The sequence below is a fragment of the Dendrobates tinctorius genome, unplaced genomic scaffold (genome assembly GCF_039654945.1).
Source record: "Dendrobates tinctorius isolate UK_male_01 unplaced genomic scaffold, ASM3965494v1 ptg000095l, whole genome shotgun sequence".
Taxonomy (NCBI): domain Eukaryota; kingdom Metazoa; phylum Chordata; class Amphibia; order Anura; family Dendrobatidae; genus Dendrobates; species Dendrobates tinctorius.
The window spans coordinates 2,114,281-2,126,626 of record NW_027361763.1 but is presented as its reverse complement, the minus strand read 5'-3'; positions in this window follow the sequence as shown (position 1 = coordinate 2,126,626).

The window sequence follows — 12,346 nt, the reverse complement described above, 5'->3', positions numbered from 1 at the left end:
GAAAGCCACAAGAAAACCATCAGACAGGTGCCTGCGATTAAAACTAAAATAAAAACAAAATGTTAAAACCAAAGACACAAAGGGTCACCCAACTGGCAGCAGCAGAAAAGGGGACAGAGAGAATAATCATAAAAATGGAGCGAATGACAGACACTCATTAAGACCCCTCGGATGTATTTAAAATCATGTATTCGATTATATATGATAGGTATGGGCACTGAACACTGGCTATTGTTATTAACTCTGTAATATTATGTGCTCTGCCTCTCATCTTACCGATTATTCTTGCTGCCCAGGTGTAATTTATGCACTTAGTTTACATTTCCATTTCTTGTTAATGCCCTATTTGCGCTCCCCTATACATTAATTAATTTCTATACCATTGGTGATGCATTACTATATTGTTATATTGGGGTACTTCATTAGTTGTAGTGCTATTCAGCCCGCTTCTATCTTGTAAGGTCCTTTCAGGGATGCTCACTATTCCCCTTTGCAGTTCTGGCAGATTTCCTGCCTTTTGCCCATATCCAAGATGGCCGCGGCCGTCTTTCCTGTTCCTGTACATGTGTGGGTTGACACGCTTCCTGTCCCGCCCCCGTCTGCCTGTGGTCTGGGTAGAGCCTAAAGAATACAAGCTCCTTGCAGGTCCTGACTGCAACCCATACAGTCTAGCAGATTCACTACTGAAGACGCTAGAGAATACAGGCTGCTTCCAGGTATAAATTACTCCCAGTACAGAGAATACAGGCTCCTTCCAGGTATAAATTACTCCCAGTACAGAGAATACAGGCTCCTTCCAGGTATAAATTACTCCCAGTACAGAGAATACAGGCTCCTTCCAGGTATAAATTACTCCCAGTACAGAGAATACAGGCTCCTTCCAGGTATAAATTACTCCCAGTACAGAGAATACAGGCTCCTTCCAGGTATAAATTACTCCCAGTACAGAGAATACAGGCTCCTTCCAGGTATAAATTACTCCCAGTGCAGAGAATACAGGCTGCTTCCAGGTATAAATTACTCCCAGTACAGAGAATACAGGCTCCTTCCAGGTATAAATTACTCCCAGTACAGAGAATACAGGCTGCTTCCAGGTATAAATTACTCCCAGTACAGAGAATACAGGCTCCTTCCAGGTATAAATTACTCCCAGTGCAGAGAATACAGGCTCCTTCCAGGTATAAATTACTCCCAGTACAGAGAATACAGGCTCCTTCCAGGTATAAATTACTCCCAGTGCAGAGAATACAGGCTCCTTCCAGGTATAAATTACTCCCAGTGCAGAGAATACAGGCTCCTTCCAGGTATAAATTACTCCCAGTACAGAGAATACAGGCTCCTTCCAGGTATAAATTACTCCCAGTGCAGAGAATACAGGCTGCTTCCAGGTATAAATTACTCCCAGTACAGAGAATACAGGCTCCTTCCAGGTATAAATTACTCCCAGTACAGAGAATACAGGCTCCTTCCAGGTATAAATTACTCCCAGTACAGAGAATACAGGCTCCTTCCAGGTATAAATTACTCCCAGTACAGAGAATACAGGCTGCTTCCAGGTATAAATTACTCCCAGTACAGAGAATACAGGCTCCTTCCAGGTATAAATTACTCCCAGTACAGAGAATACAGGCTCCTTCCAGGTATAAATTACTCCCAGTACAGAGAATACAGGCTCCTTCCAGGTATAAATTACTCCCAGTACAGAGAATACAGGCTCCTTGCAGGTATAAATTACTCCCAGTGCAGAGAATACAGGCTCCTTCCAGGTATAAATTACTCCCAGTACAGAGAATACAGGCTGCTTCCAGGTATAAATTACTCCCAGTGCAGAGAATACAGGCTCCTTCCAGGTATAAATTGCTGCCTGTACAGAGAATACAGGCTCCTTCCAGGTATAAATTGCTGCCTGTACAGAGAATACAGGCTCCTTCCAGGTATAAATTACTCCCTGTACAGAGAATACAGGCTGCTTCCAGGTATAAATTACTCCCAGTGCAGAGAATACAGGCTCCTTCCAGGTATAAATTACTCCCAGTACAGAGAATACAGACTCCTTCCAGGTATAAATTACTCCCAGTACAGAGAATACAGGCTCCTTCCAGGTATAAATTACTCCCTGTACAGAGAATACAGGCTCCTTCCAGGTATAAATTACTCCCAGTACAGAGAATACAGGCTGCTTCCAGGTATAAATTACTCCCAGTGCAGAGAATACAGGCTCCTTCCAGGTATAAATTACTCCCAGTACAGAGAATACAGACTCCTTCCAGGTATAAATTACTCCCAGTACAGAGAATACAGACTCCTTCCAGGTATAAATTACTCCCAGTACAGAGAATACAGGCTCCTTCCAGGTATAAATTGCTGCCTGTACAGAGAATACAGGCTCCTTCCAGGTATAAATTACTCCCAGTACAGAGAATACAGGCTGCTTCCAGGTATAAATTACTCCCAGTGCAGAGAATACAGGCTCCTTCCAGGTATAAATTACTCCCAGTACAGAGAATACAGACTCCTTCCAGGTATAAATTACTCCCAGTACAGAGAATACAGGCTCCTTCCAGGTATAAATTACTCCCTGTACAGAGAATACAGGCTCCTTCCAGGTATAAATTACTCCCAGTGCAGAGAATACAGGCTCCTTCCAGGTATAAATTACTCCCAGTACAGAGAATACAGGCTCCTTCCAGGTATAAATTACTCCCTGTACAGAGAATACAGGCTCCTTGCAGGTATAAATTACTCCCTGTACAGAGAATACAGGCTCCTTCCAGGTATAAATTACTCCCTGTACAGAGAATACAGGCTCCTTCCAGGTATAAATTACTCCCTGTACAGAGAATACAGGCTCCTTCCAGGTATAAATTGCTGCCTGTACAGAGAATACAGGCTCCTTCCAGGTATAAATTACTCCCAGTACAGAGAATACAGGCTCCTTCCAGGTATAAATTACTCCCAGTACAGAGAATACAGGCTGCTTCCAGGTATAAATTACTCCCAGTACAGAGAATACAGGCTCCTTCCAGGTATAAATTACTCCCAGTGCAGAGAATACAGGCTCCTTCCAGGTATAAATTACTCCCAGTACAGAGAATACAGGCTCCTTCCAGGTATAAATTACAGAACAGAGAATACAGGCTCCTTCCAGGTATAAATTACTCCCTGTACAGAGAATACAGGCTCCTTGCAGGTATAAATTACTCCCTGTACAGAGAATACAGGCTCCTTCCAGGTATAAATTACTCCCTGTACAGAGAATACAGGCTCCTTCCAGGTATAAATTACTCCCTGTACAGAGAATACAGGCTCCTTCCAGGTATAAATTACTCCCTGTACAGAGAATACAGGCTCCTTCCAGGTATAAATTGCTGCCTGTACAGAGAATACAGGCTCCTTCCAGGTATAAATTACTCCCAGTACAGAGAATACAGGCTCCTTCCAGGTATAAATTACTCCCAGTACAGAGAATACAGGCTGCTTCCAGGTATAAATTACTCCCAGTACAGAGAATACAGGCTCCTTCCAGGTATAAATTACTCCCAGTGCAGAGAATACAGGCTCCTTCCAGGTATAAATTACTCCCAGTACAGAGAATACAGGCTCCTTCCAGGTATAAATTACAGAACAGAGAATACAGGCTCCTTCCAGGTATAAATTACTCCCAGTACAGAGAATACAGGCTCCTTCCAGGTATAAATTACTCCCAGTACAGAGAATACAGGCTCCTTCCAGGTATAAATTACTCCCAGTACAGAGAATACAGGCTCCTTCCAGGTATAAATTACTCCCAGTACAGAGAATACAGGCTCCTTCCAGGTATAAATTACTCCCAGTACAGAGAATACAGGCTCCTTCCAGGTATAAATTACTCCCAGTACAGAGAATACAGGCTCCTTGCAGGTATAAATTACTCCCAGTACAGAGAATACAGGCTGCTTCCAGGTATAAATTACTCCCAGTACAGAGAATACAGGCTCCTTCCAGGTATAAATTACTCCCAGTACAGAGAATACAGGCTCCTTCCAGGTATAAATTACTCCCAGTACAGAGAATACAGGCTCCTTGCAGGTATAAATTACTCCCAGTGCAGAGAATACAGGCTCCTTCCAGGTATAAATTACTCACAGAACAGAGAATACAGGCTCCTTCCAGGTATAAATTACTCCCAGTACAGAGAATACAGGCTCCTTCCAGGTATAAATTACTCCCAGTACAGAGAATACAGGCTCCTTCCAGGTATAAATTACTCCCAGTACAGAGAATACAGGCTCCTTCCAGGTATAAATTACTCCCAGTACAGAGAATACAGGCTCCTTCCAGGTATAAATTACTCCCAGTACAGAGAATACAGGCTCCTTCCAGGTATAAATTACTCCCAGTACAGAGAATACAGGCTCCTTGCAGGTATAAATTACTCCCAGTACAGAGAATACAGGCTGCTTCCAGGTATAAATTACTCCCAGTACAGAGAATACAGGCTCCTTCCAGGTATAAATTACTCCCAGTACAGAGAATACAGGCTGCTTCCAGGTATAAATTACTCCCAGTGCAGAGAATACAGGCTCCTTCCAGGTATAAATTACTCCCAGTACAGAGAATACAGGCTCCTTCCAGGTATAAATTACTCCCACTACAGAGAATACAGGCTCCTTGCAGGTATAAATTACTCCCAGTGCAGAGAATACAGGCTCCTTCCAGGTATAAATTACTCCCAGTACAGAGAATACAGGCTCCTTCCAGGTATAAATTACTCCCAGTACAGAGAATACAGGCTCCTTCCAGGTATAAATTACTCCCAGTACAGAGAATACAGGCTCCTTCCAGGTATAAATTACTCCCAGTACAGAGAATACAGGCTCCTTCCAGGTATAAATTACTCCCAGTGCAGAGAATACAGGCTCCTTCCAGGTATAAATTACTCCCAGTACAGAGAATACAGGCTCCTTCCAGGTATAAATTACTCCAAGTACAGAGAATACAGGCTCCTTCCAGGTATAAATTACTCCCAGTACAGAGAATACAGGCTCCTTCCAGGTATAAATTACTCCCAGTACAGAGAATACAGGCTCCTTCCAGGTATAAATTACTCCCAGTACAGAGAATACAGGCTCCTTCCAGGTATAAATTACTCCCAGTACAGAGAATACAGGCTCCTTCCAGGTATAAATTACTCCCAGTACAGAGAATACAGGCTCCTTCCAGGTATAAATTACTCCCAGTGCAGAGAATACAGGCTGCTTCCAGGTATAAATTACTCCCAGTACAGAGAATACAGGCTCCTTCCAGGTATAAATTACTCACAGTACAGAGAATACAGGCTGCTTCCAGGTATAAATTACTCCCAGTACAGAGAATACAGGCTCCTTCCAGGTATAAATTACTCCCAGTACAGAGAATACAGGCTCCTTCCAGGTATAAATTACTCCCAGTACAGAGAATACAGGCTCCTTGCAGGTATAAATTACTCCCAGTACAGAGAATACAGGCTCCTTCCAGGTATAAATTACTCCCAGTACAGAGAATACAGGCTCCTTGCAGGTATAAATTACTCCCAGTACAGAGAATAAAGGCTCCTTCCAGGTATAAATTACTCCCAGTACAGAGAATACAGGCTCCTTCCAGGTATAAATTACTCCCAGTACAGAGAATACAGGCTCCTTCCAGGTATAAATTACTCCCAGTACAGAGAATACAGGCTCCTTCCAGGTATAAATTACTCCCAGTACAGAGAATACAGGCTCCTTCCAGGTATAAATTACTCCCAGTACAGAAAATACAGGCTCCTTGCAGGTATAAATTACTCCCAGTACAGAGAATACAGGCTCCTTCCAGGTATAAATTACTCCCAGTACAGAGAATACAGGCTCCTTCCAGGTATAAATTACTCCCAGTACAGAGAATACAGGCTCCTTCCAGGTATAAATTACTCCCAGTACAGAGAATACAGGCTTCTTCCAGGTATAAATTACTCCCAGTACAGAGAATACAGGCTCCTTGCAGGTATAAATTGCTGCCTGTACAGAGAATAGAGGCTCCTTGCAGGTATAAATTACTCCCAGTACAGAGAATACAGGCTGCTTCCAGGTATAAATTGCTGCCTGTACAGAGAATACAGGCTCCTTGCAGGTATAAATTACTGCCTGTACAGAGAATACAGTCTCCTTGCAGGTATAAATTACTCCCAGTACAGAGAATACAGGCTGCTTCCAGGTATACATTACTGCCTGTACAGAGAATACAGGCTCCTTGCAGGTATAAATTACTCCCTGTACAGAGAATACAGGCTCCTTCCAGGTATAAATTGCTGCCTGTACAGAGAATACAGGCTCCTTCCAGGTATAAATTGCTCCCAGTATAGAGAATACAGGCTGCTTCCAGGTATAAATTACTGCCTGTACAGAGAATACAGTCTCCTTGCAGGTATAAATTACTCCCAGTACAGAGAATACAGGCTGCTTCCAGGTATAAATTACTGCCTGTACAGAGAATAGAGGCTCCTTGCAGGTATAAATTACTCCCAGTACAGAGAATACAGGCTGCTTCCAGGTATAAATTGCTGCCTGTACAGAGAATACAGGCTCCTTGCAGGTATAAATTACTGCCTGTACAGAGAATACAGGCTCCTTGCAGGTATAAATTACTGCCTGTACAGAGAATACAGGCTCCTTGCAGGTCCTGACTATACAGTCTAGCAGTTTCACCATTGAATATGCTAGAGAATACAGGCTCCTTGCAGGTATATATTATTGGCAAAATCAGAATGTACTGCCAGCTTCCAGGGCCTGACTGCAGCCTATACAGTCTAGCAGATTCACTAATGAAGATGCTTGAGAGTACAGGCTCCTTCCAGGTATATATTAGTAAGGACATCACAATGTATGGGCTTCCAGGTCCTGACTGCATCCCATACAGTAGAGAATACAAGCTCCTTCCAGGTCCTGACTGCAGCCCATACAGTCTAGCTGCTTGACTAATGAAGACACTAGAGAGTACAGGCTACTTCCAGGTATATATTAATGACTACATCTGAAAGTATTGGCTCCTTCCAGGCAAGGGCGTAACAATAGGGCGCTCGTAGGGGTCATGATCAGCCTTAGAGGTACAGGGGCCTGGCTCCGCCGACCACTGAACCCAGCGTCTGCTTCTCTGTCACTGTGCGGCAGTCTGCCCTGGTCGTTCCCGGGTTCACGGCCACCGGAGGACTGGCACTGTACATTTAATCGCGGCCAGGAAACTCTGTCATCCCATGGTGCAGCGTGCAGCACCTTGATGATCTCATCACACTGTTGCCTCATCACAGTTAACATGCAACGACATGTGGTAATGGTAAGCGTGCGCTCCATGGACGAGCTAGAGAATCTATATCCTGCCATTTCCTGGTTGGGCGGTATGGTGCAGTATGTCTGTGTGGGGGCAGGTTATACAGGGGATGTGTGTCTGTGTGGGGGGTATACAGGGGGCAGCGTGTCTGTGTATAGGGAAGTTATATAGGGGGCAGTGTATCTGTGTGGGGAGAATTTAGGCTATCTGGAGGACAATGAGGCTGTATTATGCTATATTGAAGACTATGAGGCTGCATTATACTATATGGAGAGCTATGAGTCTGCATTACACAATATAGATGGCTACGAGGCTGCACTATACTATTTGGAGGGATATGAGACTGCATTTTACTATATGAATGGCTACAAAGCTGCATTATACTATACCAAGGGCTATCAGGTTGCATTATACTATTGTGGAGGGCCATATATACCAGAATGGGGGACATGTATACCAGGATAATGGCATATTCCAGATGGACCATACAGAGCAGGATGTGGTACATTATATAGTGACCCATTTCCGTCACATCTCCTCCAGTCCCTTTCCCCTGCTGTCACCCCTCACCTAACTAAAATATTTAACCTCTCTCTCTTCTGGTATTTTTCCCTCCTCATTTAAGCATGCCATCATACATCCACTACTTAAAAAACCATCCCTCGACCAAAACTGTGCCGCTAACTATAGACCTGTCTCTAATCTTCCCTTCATCTCTAAACTCCTGGAACACCTGGTCCACTCCCGTCTTATCCGCTATCTCTCAGAAAACTCTGTTCTCGACCCTCTGCAATCCGGTTTCCGCTCTTTACACTCCACTGAAACTGCCCTCACTAAAGTCTCTAATGATCTGCTAACAGCTAAATCAAATGGTCATTACTCCATGCTAATTCTCTTGGATCTCTCTGCAGCATTCGACACTGTGGATCATCAGCTCCTCCTCACTATGCTCCGTTCCATTGGCCTCAAGGACACCGTTCTCTCCTGGTTCTCCTCCTATCTCTCCGACCGCTCCTTTACTGTTTCTTTTGCCGGTTCCTCCTCCTCTCACCTTCCCCTTACTGTTGGGGTTCCTTAAGGATCGGTTCTAGGCCCCCTCCTCTTCTCCTTGTACACTGCCCCTATTGGTCAAACAATCAGTAGATTTGGTTTCCAGTACCATCTCTATGCTGATGACACCCAATTATACGCTTCTTTTCCTGACATCACGCCAGCCTTTCTAGAAAACACTGGCGATTGTCTAAACGCTGTGTCTAATATCATGTCCTCACTATATCTGAAACTGAACCTGTCAAAGACTGAACTCCTGGTGTTTCCTCCCGCTACTAATGTACCTATACCCGACATTGCTATTTCTGTGTGTGGTTCCACTATTACTCCCCAGCAACATGCCCGCTGTCTTGGGGTCATACTTGATTCCGAGCTTTCCTTTGCCCCCCACATTCGATCACTGGCTCGCTCTTGTCATCTGCACCTCAAAAACATTTCTAGAATTCGACCTTTTCTTACTTTTGACTCTGCAAAAACTCTTACTGTTTCTCTTATTCATTCTCGTCTCGACTATTGTAACTCTCTTCTAATCGGTCTCCCTCTTACCAAACTCTCCCCTCTCCAATCTGTCTTGAATGCTGCAGCCAGGATCATATTCCTCACCAATCGTTACACCGTTGCCTCTACCTTGTGCCAGTCATTACACTGGCTACCCATCCACTCCAGAATTCAGTATAAACTTATTACCCTCACCCACAAAGCCCTCCATGGCTCAGCACCACCCTACATCTCCTCCCTTGTTTCAGTATACCACCCTACCCGCGCCCTCCGTTCTGCTGATGACCTGAGGTTAGTATCCTCAATAGTCAGAACCTCCCACTCCCGTCTCCAAGACTTTACACGTGCCGCGCCAATTCTTTGGAATGCACTTCCCAGGTCAATACGATTAGTTCCCAATCCCCACAATTTTAAGCGTGTCCTGAAAACGCATTTATTCAGACTGGCCTATCACCTCAACACATTAACCTAACCTATCCCTGTGTGGCAGAGCCAAAAGTTTTACCATAACCAGGTTCCCCGCATCATGTTCCCACATGCTTTATGCATCCATTAGCCCTCTGTGTCTGTACTGTTACACACTTAACATTATGGCTGGTCCATACAATCAGAGCAACTGTTACCACCCACCTTTCGTGTCTACCTCTTTCCTCATAGACTGTAAGCTTGCGAGCAGGGCCCTCACTCCTCTTGGTATTTGTTATAATCTACTGTATGTGATTATTGTTATGCTGTAATGTCTATTGTCTGTACAAATCCCCTCTGAAATGTAAAGTGCTGCGGAATATGTCGGCGCTATAAAAATAAAATGTATTATTATTATTATTATATAGCAGGGTGAGGTACATAATACATAATGAAGGGGGAGAGGGATGAATTTGTGAGTCTTTATAGGCTTTAGAACGTTAAGTGGTGCCCATACATCTAATCAATGTGTGCGTGGAGTGGGGAGGGGGGGCCCAGAGCAAATATTGCACCAGGGCCCATCGGACTGTAGTTATGCCACTGCTTCCAGATATATTAGTGAGGATTTCAGAATGTATGGGGTCCTGGTAGGTGTTCATTGCAGGCCATTTGCATTCTAGGCCATTTACTTGGGAAGACAGTATAATGCAAAACTCTCAACTGTCCAGTATCAAGCGATCTTAGTCCCGTTATCCCGACACATCAAGGTTTTGCCTCTCTCTTTGCTGGGTCCAGCGCTCCTCCTGCTCATTTTGAAGAATGTATGTCATCTTTCTGCACACATACATAATAAAAAAAATACATCTCCCCAAGACTCCGACTCATTAACTGAATGTTCGCAAGTAACTGATGTCTCAATGAGCCACAGCCCACACTGAAGATTTAAAAATGTGTTATCAGTGAGCTCCATTGCAGGCTAAACCCAGACACATGATATAGGTACATAGAGATACATTCTACATAGCAGTGTGTCTCTAGGTCACTTTATTCATTCAATCGGTGAAGAAAAATTTAAAAAAATTACGTCATTTGAAATTTATAAATATAACAATTGAAAAAATGTAATTGTTTTTAAAGCCTTCATCACCAAGCCTCTTACTTTCCTAACAAAATTTAAAACAAATATCACTTTTCTGACTGTACCTTTTTTTTACATTTCAATTTTAGGTGATAACTCTGGAACACTTCAATGGATCCCAGTTATTCGGAGATTGTTCTTCATGTGTTATTGTACTTTTTTTTTTTGCTTTTTTACAATAAATTTTGAAAATATGACAACTTTCAACTTTTTTGCCCTAAAGTAGATATATGACACAAAATGGTTCATAAATAACATTTCACACATGTCTACGTTACATCAGCACAATTTCTGAACTATACACTTTTTTGTTATAAAGTTAGGGGAAAATGAACCAGACATTTTAAGCTGCAATTTCTAATGAGTACACTGATACCGCATATGTGTTCGAAAGCCACTGTTTTGTCGCACGACAGGGCTCGGAAGGGAAGGAGTGTCTTGTCAAATGTTAAAATCATCTGGAATCATTAACTGCCACCATGTTGCATTTGCAAAGCCCCTGATGTTCATAAACAGTGTACACTGTCCACAAGTGACCCTATTTTTGAAACTACATCCTGCAAGGAACTTGTCTAGCTTTTTTGTGAGCTCCCTGCTAGCCGCGATTCTAATATTTCAGCAAGGGTCAGATACAGCAGCCATGACTGCAGATTCCGGCAGAAAACAGGAATTGAGGGCATATTTGCCCTCCGGTTCTGTTTGTCCGGGGCTGTCAGGTTGTGTCCGGTGGCTCCTGCAAAACACCGTATACAACCTGACAGCCGAAAACCGTGGTGTGAAGTCGGCATTATTTTGAGAGCTCGGATTTTTCTGTATGTGCCAAAATAGTTTTGTGAGGGCTTTTTTTCGGTTGAGTTATTGGCAACATTCCGGTACACATTTTTTCATCACTTTATATTCCAATTTTTAGTAGGCATGTCTGTCAAAGTGAGGTCGTTGAACAAGTACCCGTTAATGCTAAGCAGTCTTTTTTTATTTATTTTTTTAAAGTCACAGATATCCCCTTTAAATAAGGTTTTCATCCATGCAGCTTGTACAAGTAAACATTATTGTTCCAAGAGTAGTTTATTTGGTCAAGTAATTTTCTTAATAGGATCTTATGTTTTATACAGACACATCAGGGGTTTTACCTGGCATATGCATGTGGTGAAAGTCCAAAAATCAATATGACAATTGTCGAACAGCAATACTGTGGCTACATGCACAACAGGTGCAAAAGGACAAAATAATTCAATGAACTACAGAAATCGAGAAAACTTTTACTTGTATAAATAACAATTTTACATAGTTAATTTAAAACAATTAACAGAACTAAATATATTAGAAAGACAATGTAAACATGACATACATCAATTACACCTCCCTCGATACATTCTACATTTTTATTAGTTGTTTTTCTTCATGTTGAATTAACCTACAGGGAAAGAAAGGGATTTTTTTAATTCCGATATTTCTGTTCCATTGACTTGAATGGGACTTCAGGGATCGGAATCGGCGATACCCGATATTTTTTTTAGATCGGCCGATACGATATTTTTCAGTATCGGGTGGTATCGCTCAACCCTAGTTGTTACGGTTTATCCATAATTAGAGGACTGAGGATACTATACCATATCAGCGGATGGAACAGTGCAGTGGACATCTATAAATAGTGACTCAGATTTTGAATCTATTTGTGCCATTGTATTGTCTAGAAAAAAAAAAAGAAATACAGCATTTTAGGAATTTGTATGATTACAGTACACATACACACACACAGTGGGTGCCCAATGCTACAGCACTGGGAGGGCAGTGATGGGGACGCTGTGGCCGGCAGCCATTTGCTCCATGCACTTTCCTTGTGTGAGGTCTTATGTTATGCTTTTTCTCGTGTCCCCCGTGGCCTCTCTTGAGATGTCTTTGACCCCTTCCTGTGTGCTGTTTCTGGCCGCTTCT